The sequence below is a fragment of the Zonotrichia leucophrys genome, chromosome 3, assembly GCF_028769735.1.
Source record: "Zonotrichia leucophrys gambelii isolate GWCS_2022_RI chromosome 3, RI_Zleu_2.0, whole genome shotgun sequence".
Classification (NCBI taxonomy): Eukaryota; Metazoa; Chordata; class Aves; order Passeriformes; family Passerellidae; genus Zonotrichia; species Zonotrichia leucophrys.
Window position 1 is genome coordinate 81,380,843 of NC_088172.1, and position 16,857 is coordinate 81,397,699.

The 16,857-nt window shown below is 40.5% G+C and overlaps 1 long non-coding RNA gene across 1 annotated transcript in view; it reads left to right on the top strand.

Moving 5' to 3' along the window:
* The window catches only part of LOC135445869 (uncharacterized), a 31,096-nt gene extending 16,947 nt beyond the window's left edge, over window positions 1-14,149 (top strand). Inside the window, exons 2-3 of the long non-coding RNA XR_010439624.1 lie at window positions 8,431-8,531; window positions 13,920-14,149. This is a non-coding gene — a long non-coding RNA (uncharacterized LOC135445869). The remainder of the gene's footprint in view (window positions 1-8,430; window positions 8,532-13,919) is intronic.
* Window positions 14,150-16,857: the final 2,708 nt, after the last annotated feature.

Consider the following 16,857-nt stretch of genomic DNA (forward strand, 5'->3'; position numbering starts at 1 on the left):
TTACTTGGGTAAAAGAACTCAATTTTGTGAAGTTTTTGCTGAGCATTCATGCTGTGTGAATTTAGTTAAACTTATATTGACTTATACCAGGAAGTATTTTAAGATCCCTATTTCAAGTTTGTTTGAGTACAATAAAATAAATTGTAGCTTCTGAAGTGATTTGATCTACTCAGAGAATAAGGGTGAGTATTCAGCAAAGCTAGTTCTTACTCAATTGCCCATGGAAAGTTTTTGGAAAAGAGAGATGACTGAATCATGCCACCTTTATAGACACTCCTGCTGTTTGGAGTGCAGCTGCCCAGCTCGTGGCTGGAAGGGACCCAGAGGAGCACTGTGTCCATGACCTGAGCTTCAGCACTGCTCCCTGCAGCACGGGAGACAGGAGCTGTATAAAGCCAGCACACTGACTTCTCCTCACCTGGGCTTTCTCTTTGGTAATTCCTTCTGTGCAATGCCCATGGGGTGATCAAGGAACAAACTCTATCAATTTCATTCCTGTGCCTATCCAGAGCTCTCTCTCTTGACAGGGGTTTGATGTTCTGAAGTGTTACTTGAACGCTGCTCTCAGTCTGTTTGTTTAGGCTGGCGATTAAATGCTTAAAGGGCGTAGTGGTGGAGAAATATTTGCACCATCCAAAAAAAATATTGGTTTCTGAATATTTAGGGAAGCTTGTGAAATTCTGCATACCTTTCTGCTCCTTGAAGTCTGTGGTAACTCTTTTGTATGCTGCTTCCTTCCAGCTTTATGCACCACATGGAACCAAATATCTGTAGCAGAGATTGGGAAACCTCTGTTTAGCAGGTCTGGTTTATGGTTATGCTATAAATAGAGGTGAAACATGTAACTCATTTCAAGAACATTTTCTTCACTGAGATCACAGGATCATTTAAAGCTGTCCAAACACTTATGGTGAGTGTCCAGGTAGTCTGGATTTTTTTTTTTCAGGAAATTTGGAAGTGGGACAGCTTACTCACTGTAGATGATTCATATCTTTATATCCTAGTTTGAAGTGGTTCACCACACCGTGGCCACAACTTCAAAAGTGTCAGATGATCATCAGACAACACTCCTGCCTGTAAGACTGATTGATTTTCCCAGCTTTCTAGAGTTTTCATAACTTACTAACCTCTGCCCCTAAAACCAAACAATTTAGGTTCAAGAACAAGCATTAGGAAACTGTTTATGAAATAGTGAATATACTAAATTCCCCAACAGAGAAAGCTCTTAAAAGCAGAGCTCTGGGGACTCAAGTGCATAGATACTGCTCTTCTCATGGATTCATAAAGCACTTTTCCATGTTCCTTTACAAAGGTTTTATCTTTTCCAGTTTTTAATCTTTTTGTCTAGACAGCAGTAAGTAACTTGCATACCTTTCTGACAAGAATGGTATGGTTAAGTCTTTCAGATAAATATAGCTGGATATTTTAATACAAAAATAAATGTCTAAAGCTCTACTTATTAGTAGCATCTGTCTCTCACTTGATGTGTACTTCTCAGAAATATTCCAATACCTACAGAGGCTATATTTAAGCAACCTTGCTTCTGCTTTGGTGATCACATGTCATGGGCTGCCTATATTGTTGATTTTGTTGCTAAGACCCGCTGTGAGTTCTAGTTTCCAGTGTTTCAGGTTACATGTTTAAACCTGGCCTTCCAACTGTTTCACGCTATCCTGTGCGTCCCCATCTACTGAAGCTGATACTCTGGAGGCCCTCTCTTTCCACACTGGCCCACACTGGCATGAAAAATTGAGTCGAAAGAGGAGTTAGGATTACAGATTTTTTTGTTTATGGTAGTTGTTAATTTTCCATTTTGGAAATGTCACTAAGAGGAAGACTTAGGAAGCACATATTGGGTGTATGTGGTCAGCAGATCGGCCTCTGTCACCTTCTCCCCTCCCAGAGCATTCCAGCCATTAGGGAAAACCCTGAGGAACCTGGCAGGCATCAAAGCTGAGAAACCAAAGAGGACTACAGAGAAAAATTTTTACTTTAAATCTCTTTTCCATAAGCCTTTGATTCAGCATCTTTGATTAGGGTGGATAAGGAAAAATTTGGTCTTTATGGACATTTATTTGGAGGATTATGTTTAGGCTCCCTTGTGCTACTGGAAGTGAGCTCCCTGTACACCTGTGAGGTTTTAAGTAACTTAGATTGTAAAGTGTCAGTGAGACTTGGGCTATCCCAGTTAAGTTCTGTGCACGATGACATATCAGTCAGCATGATAGGGCTTTACTTCTGCAAGTAGAAACCACCACTGTGTTGTGGAAATTATTATTGTATGCCAAAAACCTGTATGTTACTCTATCAGGCTCAAGTCCATTCCTTCGACTCTGTCCAAATATATTTTGTACATGGCTGTGGTAGTATGTGAATAACTTCAGTGAAATAACTCTAGGGTTTGTGTCAATGTTTTAATGCATTGTAAATTTTCTTGGCAACATGTTAATACTCCTTTGATTAGAAGAGCCGCCACTGTTGTTTGTTTTTATATTTAGAGCAAAGAAATGCAAACATCCTTACCATCAAGACTAGGTGGGGTAGCACTGAAGGTAGGTTATTGTGAACTTCTGTACTGCTTGTATTCTAAACTTGTTTGTGCCTGTTTTGTCCTCTGATCCAGCAAAAGCTGCTGTTTTGTAGGATGCGATAAAAACTTTTCTGAACACTTCTTTTGAGGGCATAAAGGGGCAGAGGAGAGGAAAAAATCCAAGCTGAACAAATTCATACACTGAAGCTAACTTTACCTTAGAAGAGTTTCTTGGATTTTCATACCCCCACATGGGTTCATTGATCTACATGCCAAAAAGCTGGTTGGTTTTGATTTACAGATTCTACATTTTTTAGGAGATTATAGTCTAATTCTCCTTCTGCTGTGACTAGTCAGGGCATGAACTGCAGTTATAATGATAGGCACTCTGTTTCTGGATTTTAGCATGCCAGGCAAGGAAGTCACTTCAAAGTAAAGCTGAAACACGTGAAGAAGTTGTGGGGAGGGAGCACTAGGAGGAGGAAATTAGGTTGACCCCAGCTTATTAAAGCACAGTATACACTGATGAGCTGGTGAATTTAGGCACTGCTGCAAAGGATAATGCAGGATGAAAGTGATGTCTGCCTTTATTAAAAGAGTTGGTATGAAATAGCAAATGTAAGAAAAATGTAATTTGGAAAAGGGATCCATTTGAATGGGAAAATACTTTGTTGTCAATGGTTGTTGGTGTTATTTGTGTTGGAATTGTGTTCAGGGTCTGCTTTGAGATGAGAGCACAGGGAGGAGTCACACTTGCACTTTTTGCTCTGCATGTGTCTAATAAGAGTCCTTGTCTTCAGTGGTTCACAGCTCCCACAGGGGTGGGATAAAGGAACTTCCTGATTACAGAGGGCATTGAGGGCAGTAGCTTTACTTCAGGGCTTTGAAATATCCTTGAAATTGCTTGGCAAAATGTAGCTCATGGATGCATAAAGCTCTTCTAGGCATTTTGAGGCATTCTGGTTTCATTTACTTTTTTTTTTTTTTTTTTCAATTTCTCCTCTTCTCAAGTCTGGCCTGTGATCTTAAAAGATGCTACAGTTTAGAACATTGGATTTTCACATTTGGCTCTTCCTAATCTCTTATTTTAACACATCTCAATATGGTACTACAGCACAAATGGAGTGCAAGAAACCCTTGACTGGGTATTTATTTGTAATAGACAACTTATTTGCTATATTTTGCTTCTTTGTAGCCAAACACAATTCTCTTTCCTTTGATATTTTAGATGATTTCCTTAATTATTTCTGGAACTAATATTTGGGTTGTTGCTTGTCCATATTGTGTGCTCTAATGACAATGAGCAGATTAGGCTTGCTGGTACTTGCTTCTCTCTCAAATAGATGAGTGTCATTGTAAGGGCTGAGTTTCTGACACAATATTTACAATTATAACCTCAAAAGTTGCTTTCTGTGCATTTGCTTGAATAGTCAATTAGGATTCTTTGTTCTGGTTTCAGTCAGTAAATTTGCTCATTAGAGTGTTTTTATGTAACCACTTTTTGATTGAGACATCTGTGGAAAAGTGACAGGGAAAGGTTTAGTTAAACCAAGCACTAAACTTTATAAAATGTCAGATTTTGAGGTCCTTGGTGTGAAATATTTTAGGTCTTAATTCAGTAGTTCATCTTCATTCTGGAAACACTTCAGTTTGGGAACTACAGAGAGATTTTAATTTAGATGTGTTCCTCTGCCCTGCAGAATCAGCCCAATGTTATTCTGCTCACCTGGAGATCTACTTCCTCTAATAGATGGAAGCCAAGTTTGTTTTAAAACTTGAATGTTAATGTGTTACCATATTTCTTCGAGGAAGTTTGATTTAATCTGAAAGCCTAAATGCTTCTAATTGGATATGCCCACATCCCAGCTGCACACATTCCTGGCAGTGAAGAGAATGCGATGAAGCAAAGATTTCTCAGACGTTAGCATTGTGGAGCCCCTTTCTTCTTCCTCTCCTTCTCTCCTCTGTCCTTTCTTTTTGCATTGAAGGGTCAGAGAGGTTCAGTTTAGGTATTGAATTACAATGCTGGCACTATTTTGGAAAAGAAAATGTTGACTGAAAACCCGAATCCTTTTTTTTCCCTCCTGTTTGGCACAGTGTGTATCTCCACAAGTAAAAGTCTGTGGATGCAACTGCAGAGCCAAATTAGACAGTACCAAAAGCGTGGTAGCTTTAAAATTGTAGATCTATGTGGCAGGCTGTTTAATCTTTCACCTGCTGTATGTGATATAATAACATTGATATATGTTTGAGCAGCCTTTTGGGATTTTATATATCAGAGAGACTGTGTATTTTGAAATTTAATCCTCATGAAATATTTGACATCCTGAATGGGATAATTGACACAGGGACACTAATTAGGGAGTTGTAATTCAGAAGGTTCTGATCATGTACTTTATACTGACATGTATATTGTCCCGCTGGTAACTGTTAATGGTGCTTAGACATGTGCATCAGGAAAGGAGTGCATACTCCTGGGAGCTCTGGAAATCAATCTCCTATGTAATACCATTTTATAATGCTTTAGAAGGAGGAGATTTACACATTTTTCCATTTATTAAGCTGATCATATATAAAATATTCTGGCTTTGAAATTGTTTGACTCAGTGTTTTCATTCTTAGGATTCTGCAGTGAATATTTTCCTCTGAAACTGAGCTTGTTGCCTAAACTGCTTTGCATTTCTTAGTGTTCGCTTGAAATCTTGGATAAATCTCCTCTATTCAGCTGAACTGAGTCTTGCTTACCTTAGGCAGAAATTATTTCATCAACTCCTGAAATGCAAAACCCGTGGAGAAAAGGCAGTCTTGTGATTGCACCTCTGACCTAAAGGACAAGCTTTCTCCAAGTATGATTTCATTCAGGTAGTGAGAGCAAGAGCTGGATTAAGAAACAAAAATATTGGCCTTAGGCAGGCAGGTGAGCTCAGTTTTTTCTGTTTTCCCCCTGGCTTTGTGATCATACTGCACACATGATCAGACTGTCTGCTTGCCCCAAACAGAGCATTCCTTTATGGCATTTCAACAAATCTAAGAGCTCTTGAACTCAGCAGACTTTTCAAACTTTCTGCATGATCAAATAGCTTAAGTCAGGAAATACTTTTAAAGCACTAATTTACTATATGGTAAGTGAATACAGAGACTTGTTAATATTGCTTATGGAGCAGTATTCTACCACTGTAGAAAACAGAAAAGCAAAGAACAGGCTAAAATCCAGTTAAAATTTCTGGAGTCTGGCAAAATGTATTTACCAAATCTAAAACCACCAGGGGAATAATGATCTCACTCTTGAAAAATGTGAAAAGGGATTTTTAACTTTTTCAAAATTAAGATTTTTTTTTTAGGTCTCCTGGTGTGCAGCTTATACAGAAGCTGGCTTTTTCTGCAGAACACTGTGTCCTCTGATGCTCATGTTTGGACATTGCTTCAGCAATGAGTCAGAGTTCCAGCTATTGTTTCACTAACATCAGTTCCTGCTGTGCTGGGGGTTTCCCCTCTCATCTTTTTCCCAAATTATCAGCCAGACCCAACCCTCTTCTGTTCATAAAATCTGGTGGGAGGCCCCACATTGGGCTGGGGTGGCTGTGAGGTGCTATTCAGGCAGTTCTAGCACTGCATCTGCCCTGCAGGAGCAGTGCTGGTTATTGATTTCCATGGCAGGCAGCGGTGAGAGAACAGTCATTGCGAGACAGTGCGGGCTGCTCTGCTCTGCCAGACACAGGCCTTGGGTGGGAGGGCTCCTGCAACCAGCATGGTGCAGCTCCCTGTGGCTTCTCTGCAGAATAGTCGTGCTGTCATTTCAGGAGTTCACTTGGGGGAAAAAAAGCTGGCAGATAGGCTTAAAAATGTTAAGAATTACCAATGTACAAAAATCCGCGCAAAGCGTGGGGAGAATCTTTTCTATTTAAAAAAGTACAGATAGAAAAAGAAGATGGTGTATCTTGGGAACAAGAAACCAACCAGATTGCTCTACTGCAGCTCTAAATTCAGACTGGATGGCACTGGAAGGAGCTGAGAGTTTGAACCTCTTATGTCCTGTAGCACAAGGATATGGAGAATGGAAAAATGAACACGTGATGTACGGACTAGGCCAATGTTGTAAATGTGCCTGAGTCACCACAGCCACCTAGGCTGGAACCTCTTCTCATTTGGTCTAATACTAAAGGTTCATAAAAGAAGCCTTTCACAAACCTGAACTGTTTATGACAGATGTCACCGGTGCAACAAAAATGCCACTGATAGGACTTGCTTTTGTTAACTTCTCTGATGCAATTAATCTCATCAAGGCTAATGAGAATAGCCATTACATGTGTTCAGAGGTGTCCTTGACTTATGGCAATGCCCACATCTCATATGGTTTCAATATTCCTTGCATGTGGATATTTCCAGAAGTTGTTTTTAAACTTTTCATTTATGTTTCTTGTGGAAATACAAAAAAATATGTGTATGGTCTTTTCTCTTAATAATACTTAAATGTTTTTCATATGTCCTTAACCATGCATTCAGCAGCAGACTAAAGTTCAACTCATTCACTATTTAATGCTATCCTCAGAGATGGACTGGGAGGTAGAATGAGCAGATGTCCTAGTCAGACTGAAAAGTTGCTTGGTATTTTGCTTAATTTGTGATGCTTCAGCATGAGACAGGCAGATTTCCATTTTAAGTGTCTTTGCAAACATTGTTGGTAAATTCTAACAGTAATAAATATGATTATTCTGCTTGAGTCTTAAACTTTCCACAGGCTTTTTTGATTTTGTGCTGCTTACAGCCCTAGGACCCTCAGCATAAGAGAGAACAATGCTTTATTAAAACAAGCTGCTATGTAAAATGTGTGCTTACTCAGCTGGAAGCTGCTTGGCCATTTCTGCTGCTTCTCTCAAGCTCCAGAGCTGCAGATGGAGTTGGGTTAATATAACATAACTTTCCCAAGAGCCTGCAATAGGACTTGATGTGTTTTCTGCTACATATCCTCATCTTCCAAATTAACCTTAAGACAAATGGGATCTATTTATTTGCTACTTCTCTGAGACAATATATTTGGCTGTCATAGTAGTGTCTGCTTTGTATTTTGTATAAAACTGGCTCCCTAAGGATCTGGTTAACTAAGACCAGAGAATACTCTATGTGCAAAAAAAAAAAAAAAAAATTAAAAAATTTGATGGCATACTTTGGACTAGAGAGGGAAAAATCAGAAGAAAAAAACTGAAAAATCTTATGAGAGATGGTTTGTGTGCCTGATCTTTGGATCAATGTCTCCTCCCTGTTCTCTAGGCATGTGGCATTCAGCTACGACTAAAGAATCAGAGAAAACCTGAAAAACAATAGCAGCAATGTGGAAATCAGCCCATGTACCCACACTCACTAAGTGGTTCCAGAAGATGTGGCAAATTATATTGATGGAAAAGCTGATTCATACAATTCTCCCTAGCCCAAAAATTTGACAAACAAAACCACTGACTATGCCAGGTGCTAACAGACAATGCCATTGACCATATTTTTATCAGGAGAGCAAAATCAAATATTTGAGAACAAAGCTTCATGAAAAACAACACTGTGGGGCAAAAGAATAGATTAGCCCTTTAACAAAGAGGATTGACAACTTCAATCCCTCCTCTTCATGACTCCTTGAAGAAAGACAGGAGCAGCAATAGATGTGCAACTTAGTGACCTGCTAGATCTGCTCTTTTATTTAGGCTGTGATGCCAACAGTTCCGGTTATTACTGACCAGGCATCCGCCTGGAGATGTATGTGCACCATGCCTCTTGTGACCTGTAAAAGAAGGGAGAACACTGTGAAAATGAGCTTGGGATGCAGCCCAAAGCACCGAAGTCAAAGCTCTTTCATGCTAAAAGTTGAATTCCTACTGCCTTCAATGGATTTTTTGTTTTGTTTTGTTATATAGGTGTCTGTATTTCTGAAGACCCAACTTTTGGTAAGAGGGAAACTGTGTTCACAGAGCAGCATTGTGATTCACAACTTTTAACAATGAAGCAGCACAGGAAGGTAAGTTTTCTCAATGACTCCAGCTTGTGTGAAATAGAATATATTGTTGGCATTACCACTTAGGAAAAGCCAAAGCCCCTGCAGAGACGTACAAAACTTACAGATGAAAATATACACCTCCTGTAGACAGACCAGTTTGGTTTTGAGTCATTCAACTTGTCAAACTCAGTTTTTTCATTATAGCTGAAACCATCAGTGAGTGAGTCCCCAGTTCCCCGTGGCTGGCGGTGTGTCTGTCTTTCATGGCAGCTGCTGCAGGACCAACCAAGCAGTTGCTCCTCAGGGAGACCACAGCCTCCTCCCACCTGCTGTTTACATCCCCACCCATTCAGCTCCAGGGTTAGGCAGGGGAAGGAAATGGTCTCACACTGCGTGTGCCTACGTGACCCAGTATGTGTGTCAGGAATAAATCAATGGCTTTGCTGAGCACTGAAGTTACCAAAGGCCTCTGAGCACGACCAAAGCCATACTGGGTCTTCAGCTGCAGGTTTTCCATGGGTGGAAGGAGCAGGTGACAGGACCGCCTTAGTGGAGCAGTCTCAATACAAAATTGGATTAAAGCAAATTAGTTTGAGAGAAACAGTTTAAAATTAAAAAACTCTAGGAAAACACTACCAGTGGCACTGGGTCCAGGAAAATGTAGGGTACATTTGCTCTTCTCTGTGCATGAATATTGATCAATAGGCTGCTTTTTTTAACCAGCAGTGGTGATGGAGATGAGGTGATTGCCATTATATTCTGATTGCATTTCTTTAATGAGACAAGTCCTTAGACAATTAGAGGTGATGAAAGGTGTCAGTAACAGCAACATCAAGAGTGAAGGAAACCAGTCCCATTGTATATTTTCTGGTAATGTGGGGAGCAGATATGACTTTCAACTTTTTAGAAATTGTTTTAGAATTCATACTAAAAACAGTTAAAAACTCCAAAACACCCAAACCAGTGAAAATTTCAGTATTCAAGGAGATAAAACTACAGCTCTGGGTGACATGATTGGGTCTGAACTACCTCAGGAAGCTGAAGAGAGCTTTTCTTCCAGCATCTAATAGGCTGTGAAAGAACAAGATGTGAAAGATAAGTGCAAACAACATGTGACAAATTCTTTTAAGATAGTTATTACTCCTCCTCTGTTCCATTTCATTTGGAATAAAAGAGAGTCAAGCAGCCTTTTCTGTTCTGTTCACATTTGCTAACTGTTTGCACTTCCCTGCTCATTATCTCCTACAGTTTAATAGAAAGAAAATCTCAAATTCTTTGTTTTAAAAAGCTTATATTTGCTATACCAAAGAACTCATCAAATTCATGATCATTTCTAGCTTTCAATCCAAAGTAGGATCTTTCAGAGATTTAAAGAAAAAAAAGAGCAAACACCAAAATAGACTTTAAAGTGCTGCTCATGCTGATACAACATCAAATAGGAAATGAAAGTTTAACAGTTCAACTAGGGAATATTTCTTCAGCTTCTGAGGAAAGACAGAGTTGCTCAGGAAGCGTGGCATTTTGCCACATCAGGGAGCCTCCAGGAACTAAAAGGTAACAGTGCTGGTGACCATTTGCTGCCTTAGACCAGCTGGAGAGGAGGAGGCAGGCACTGGAGTGCACAGTGCCATGTGAAAAATGAGCAAGAGTACCTGAAAATTGTCAGATCAGCGTTAGGTTGTGGATGTGTGTCTTTGCTGGTGGGAATGTGATGTTTCCAGAGTTAATTTTTTTCCATAATGTTGTTTTATAGTCTGTATCTGCAATGATACATTATTTCTCCTTTAGAAGTCTACCTATATTTGTGCATTTTCCGGTGTCATGTGATCACAGAGAGTGAGTATTGCGGTTGGTGGGATCTGTCCTTCAAAATTCCTTAAGAAGTTTAAAGATGTGCTCTGGAGAGATGGTTTCTCCCTTTCCACTTCAACTAGTGAAGAACATAGACTAAGAAAGAGTCACAAATGGGATTTGTAGCATTTTGGTGGCCCAGATAGGGTAACTTGTCATTCCTAACTGGACTTGATCAGTAAAGAGATCTGACCTGAGTGATGGGAGCCAAGTGTGTAGTGATTCCACTGACTAATTGTTGGATTTTTGTACTGGCTGAGCTGAAGGGAAGGCACCAGAGCTGTCCCTGCCAGCACTACACACAGTGCATGGGCTGCATGAAGCCTGTGAAGGGATGTGTTGGCTTGCTGGGCAGCCCAGAATCATCTTGGGACTTCTGTTGCTTTCCTCTAGTTTTGCCTCTGGATAGCTGGGCTGGCAAAAAAAAAAAAAAGGAAGAAAAAAAGGGAAAAAAAAAAAGAAAAAATCAAACAAAAATCCCAAAAATCAAACAGATGTAGCTAAGAAGAATGGGAAGTTTAAGATGTTCACATGGTGCTATTGCAGATAGGTTCAGAGGGCATGTGAGGATGGGAATATTTCAGTTGGAATAAGAAAAGAAGAGACAAATGTTCAATGGGGAACACATGCTTGTTTAACTTGCACTGTGCTGACACACAGTGGAGGGCTCCACAGTACCCTTTCTAAAATTCACTCCAGTCCTCAGTAAGAAAAGTACAGATTTTGAGTACAGAGGAGGCACTCAGCAACCCTAGAAGGAGCAGCAGCTGTTGAACCAGCTACAGAGAGGGCAAACCAAAAAACACTGAATGCTGAGATCAAACAAATGAGAATGAATCAAAGAAACAGCAGGAGACAAACAAGGGGATGTAGCCCAATGCACTGCCTTGAACTCAGTTCTCTCTTAATCCATAGTGACCTGGATTTTATCCTAGAATGGGAAGTTTTCCCAAAACACTATTAGCCTTGAATGGGTATTTGATTCCATTTTCTCAATTTTTACTGAGGTATGTTCATTTGTATTACTGAGAGAACTTGTTTTCAGCACAATTTTACCTCTCAGAAGTTATAACTATCCATACTGCTGCATAATTTTATTTTTGGCAGAGAAAGGGCAAATCCACTGCAAGTAATTGTTAAGCACTTCTTATCTGTGTTTCCTGGATGAGAATTCCAGAGCACGGCCTCTTTTGAAACTCTTCTCACCTGCTTGGGCATGATGCTGCTAGCTTAAATGTATTTCCTTCTGTTTTGAAATAAGCCACGTGAGAGGATACTCCTAATGTTCTTGGCCAAATTGATAGTGCTGTGTCCTGCCCTGGGAGTCATGAGCATTTGCTGTTTTCTTCAGAGATATGTATTTGCAATTAGTCATCCATACAAGGGGACTGTTTAAGACAAGCCTTTCCCCCAAAGCAGTTAATTCTTCAAAATGAAAATAATCAGATAATGAGCTCATTTCCGATTTCACATTTAATGCCAAACATTTTTGGGTAAACAAGATATGCTGGCAGAGTTCTGCTCTCATTGTATGTTTTTTATTAACTGGGAAACAGACAGTTGATTCTTATCCACTCTATCAGCTCAAATAAATTACACATATTTTAGGAGGAGAGACTTGTGCAAACTGGCTGGCTGGTTTCAATGTGGGAGCCCTTCAGCCAGTCTGTGTAAACTGCACCCAGGCCTGGATAGCAAGAAATGAAAACCTATTAAGACCCAGCTTGGGAGTCTCCCACTCAGTGCAAAGTTTTACCACAGTAACTCATATTCCTGCACCATGAAAATAAGTAAGGCAGCAGGGAGTCTATCTGTGGTGACTTTGCCAAATCAGAGAGGCCCAGTGTCGGAGCTGCTGTGCCATTCCTGCTGACAGCCCCTTGGAAGAGCCAGGGAGCTGATGGAAGCACCTGCTGTTCACAGCGCTCAGGACAGCAGACACTGCCAGGTACTCTGGGGCTGTGTTTCCAAGAGCTTGTGGGGAGAGAAGACAATATAGCAAACCATGGGACCAGATGAAGCTTTAAATGCTGTTTTCTCCTCCTGGGGCTCAGCTTTGGTCAGTGGACTTGCTATGGGTTTACAGACCTGCCAAAGAGAACAGAATCTGGCCAGATTCTGGGGCCTCTGAGTCTTTCAAAATCAATACTTCTTTCCAGACAGGAGAAACTGAAAAGAGAGAAATTGAAAAGATCTATTTGGAAGTGGTATTTATGACTTACCCTATGCCAAAGCATTTAAAGAAGATTTTTCTTAAGTCCCGAATTAACTGTCCCGAATTTTAGCAAGAGGTCAAATAATTCACACTAATTTCTAATTTTGAACATTGGAGATTAAAACTGAGATTGATGTTTAATGGCTATTGTACAAATAATATTCTTCTGTGCACAATGAACTTCAACACATGATGAAGAGAGCAGCTATTCATAAACAAAGCAAAACTGTCTTCCCTGTTGATCCTTTATATCAGCTTAGAGTTTAGTTTGATGGTGGCAGTTCCTGTCCAAAGTGAGAAAAAAGGTAAGAGCAATCTCTGTGCTAAAGAACTCACAGTGCAAAAGGAATTAGGAGATGAACACAGACAAGAGAAAGGAGTACCAACAGAGCACTGTGGATCAGCACAGCCTAAGCCAGCAGGAAACAGTTCAAGCGGTTGTTGCAGAAAATGAGTATTTCAAGGTAAGGTTTGAAAGAGAGCAATGAGTTTATTTGTATTTTAAAACTAATGAGAAACAGTGTCAGAGAAAACAGTTTGCCTGAATCCAGAGTGCATTTTTAGGAAGGCATAATTGGCCCCAGAAGCCTCAGGTTCAGTTGTTGGACAGAAAAAAAGATCAGTGATTGAGATGATTGTTTTTTCTGATCCACAAAATAACCTCCATGACGACGGAGGGTGTATCAGAGCTATATGGTGCAGCTGGAGGAAGACTTTGGCTCTGGTTTGCAGACTAGACAAATCCCAGCTTTGACAACTTTGCTGTATAGCTTCTGAGCTTTGAACAGAGTAACCTGAGATTTTTCTGGGGTATGGAGCAGAGGGAGTCTGGTGTTCACAAAATAAAGCCAATGAACATTGTGATTTCTGGGAAAAACAGTATTTGCAGCGTGGGCTCCAGACAGGAGAAGCTGGTGTATTAGTAACATGTGACTGGAGGCAGTCTCAGCAGCACAGCTCTTGCTATCACAAGAATAAAGGAGTGTCTAGAGAGAACTTCTCCCTTCCAATCCTCTCCTTAGCAGGGGAAAAGTGCAAACATTTTTCTTTCTGCTGTCATTTTGAGGATGAAGCCACCATTTGGACTTTCTTAATGCAGTGTTTAGTTTTCAGATGACAGAAATACAACAGTTCACAAGAACTCCGGCCTCACACATGCTAGTTAACAAATTCAGGGCTGCGTTAAATGCTGGGAGACTCTGAGTTGTTTAAATAAGAATTTGGTAAATTGCAACCACTACCATACACCATCCTCCCCCCCCCCACTGAACAGATAAATATATGTAACTCTTTTTCTTTTGTTTTTTAAGAACTTTCTCATATTATTTCTTTTTCTCTTTCAGTAACAGTCTGATTTGGAAAGTTATTGTCTGGAGGCTGTGTTTGCATAAAGCAGGTAGTGACAACCTGCATTTTCCAGTGTAGAGGGAAAAAAATCCTTCACAGAAAAGGAAGGCAGTTTGCTCTTGTGAGTCATCAGGAGCTGGGTGCTGAAGGAAGAAGACATTCTTGAGGAAAAAGTTTCTGGCATGAGGAGAAGCAGTGCTGTACTGTGGGTATGGTTTCACTAGGAAATTGGGTATGTGCCCTGTTTGTGTGTTCTCAGGAGCCTGTGCTCCCTAGTAGATTAATAGTGACAGTTTGTTGCAATGTTTCAGGTTGCTCTAGCCACTTCAAGCCCTATACCTGGTGTGTGGGTTTAAAGTAGTTTGAATTTGCTTAAAAATCTACAACTTTTCCCTACAAACAATGGTTAGGTTCTGGGCCAGGTACAATCCCTAATCCAAAGGTGCCTTCTGTGAACTCCTCTGAAATTTCTGGTTCATGGCTGTTTTCTCAGGAATTATTTTGTATCCTGTTGGTCTCCAGTTACAGGAACTTCAGTATTATGTGGTTTTTCAAGGAAAAAAGCCTATGGTGAATGAACACTCAGAAGAGCACCAAGCTTCTCTGTAGGGATCCTTTGAGGAACTCCACTGCAAGAAAACAAAAATGTTATACCTAAATGGAGTGATATTTTTCTAATGGTTCTTAATGCTTTACCATCTGGTTTGCCTGCCTATTTCAGCTGTGAAGGGATGTTTGGCATGAGCACCCCATTTCATCACCTAGGAGGGTCACCACATGGTATAAAAACACATGGTATATGTATCCTTTCGTTGGCTTCTATGCCCCTGTCACTCTAGAATATATATATATATATATATATATATGTATATGAATTTTAAGTAGGAATAGCCAATTTAGACTACACTCTTGCCCTCTCTGAGGTCTGCTGCAGAGCAAATGTCTCCCTGCTCAGACTCAACCCCGAGAGGGCCCCACCTCCAGCAGAAATGTCCCGGGACCCGTGCCCCGACCTCCAACTAAATGTGCAGCACTGGTTTGTCCTTCAAGTGTGAAGCCAGTAAGGACTCTCTACCACAGTTTTTGAACACATTTCCAAGTATGGCAGGGTTCAGTGGCAGGCACATAATAGGGCTTTTGGCATGTATTATACTGTGCTCAACAACTCCACTCTCTGATCCAAACATGCCCACCAAAAATAACTTCACTGAACAGCTTTTATTTTAATTATTCCAGTGTGGAACTCATGAAGTTTTGCCAAAAATCTGGCTTGTAAAGCTTTTTGTACCTAAGCACAGAAACCCCTAGTGTGTAGTTAATCCCCCACTGGGATTTTCCTGATCCAGTCACAGGTCTATTCTGCAACCTCATCTTTCTTTACCTATCACTTGCTCTCTCTGTTCACCCTACCAGCTCCTTGAATTTTTGCCCTTTCTTGGCTTCTGTGACTGTTCTTTCCCAGCTATCTCCTCTAATTTTCTCTCTTCTTGTTCAACTCCATGTTTAATTGTGGATGGCGTTTTTTGGTGGTTCCACAGTAGTCCTGATCTCTGCAAGGATTTCAGTGACATCAGTGTGTGGACTCGTCTCTCCTCCCTTTATTCTCTCTATAATAACCAAAAAACTGCACTTTTGCCAGTGACTTGCAAACTTGCCTTTTCCTAGATGATCTGTTTCATTTCATCACTGAGGCTCTTTTCTTTCAGTCTCCTTCCCTTCTTCCCCATGTAACACATGTGTGTATACATTTTTATATGTAAAAGTCATAAAGCAAACATAAAAAAAGGGGATGTCTCTGAGGTGTGGTGGGACAAGCTACTGGGCTGGGCAGAACACTTGCTGTGCCTGAGAAGGCTGACTGTGGTAGTTACTCTCTCATCTCTATGCTGGATTATTTATTTAACCTTTCCTTCATCAAACGGTAATTTGCTTTGTGGGATATTGGTATTTAAAGAAGTACTTGCTGTTATTTTGTAAATAACCTCAGATAGTTAATAAAGTGTCCCTCTAAGAATATTAAATGTGAAGGAGAAAAACAAAAAAGGTTTGATTGATGTTCAGTTTTGCTTGGGTTCATTTCCTAAGCATACCAAAAGAGAAGGAAAAGGTGGAACTCTCTAGAGCAGGATAGCCTATAGCATGACAGTTTTCAGCACAGGTGGGGAAAATACAGATTCAGATGCCTGGAGGGAAGGGAGCCCAGCTCCTGCAGTCTGAGGGAGTGCTCTGGTTGTAACTCAATTGCTGAAAGCAAATCTGGCAGCAACAGCACCCACTTCTTTACTCTTTTGGTGGAGGAGGTCTGGCTAGCAGTGGAGACGGATGGTAATCCCTGCCTTGAGATAGGTGACCAAATTCCAGAGAGGTTTAAGCTAAGTCTAATACCTTCTGCATTTCCTAATGGCTCACTTGAGCAGCTCCTGCTCAGTCTTTTGTTTGAGATGTCTCAATTCTCTGCTTCCCAAACCTCTGGATCCCAGCATGCAAGCACACTCCTGGAAGTCAGGAGCTATGGTTTTCAGCCATGCAGGGCCTAAACATTGCTTGTGTCCAGAACAAAATATTTGTCTGTATTTATGTAAATGCTTAGCTTTACATGGGCTGTGCTTGCTTACCTTGATAAGTGCTGCTAAAAATAACAGTATGGGCATTGTGACATTTATGTGCAGCATTCATATAACATCTGTTACAACATCTATAACACCATGCTGGAATTTATGGAGCAAAACCATGGGGAATGTCTTTGCACCAGCTAGGAGCAGACAAGACATATACTTTTGAAAGAACCCCTTTGCATTCAGGATATTTTTGAACTGCTGCTAACTAGCATGATACCCTGTGTTTGACTCATCCTGAAACACAGTATATAATACTGGCATTTTCATTTTGTCTCACATTTGGAGTGTACTCTGGTTCTGCTACCGTAAATTTCTG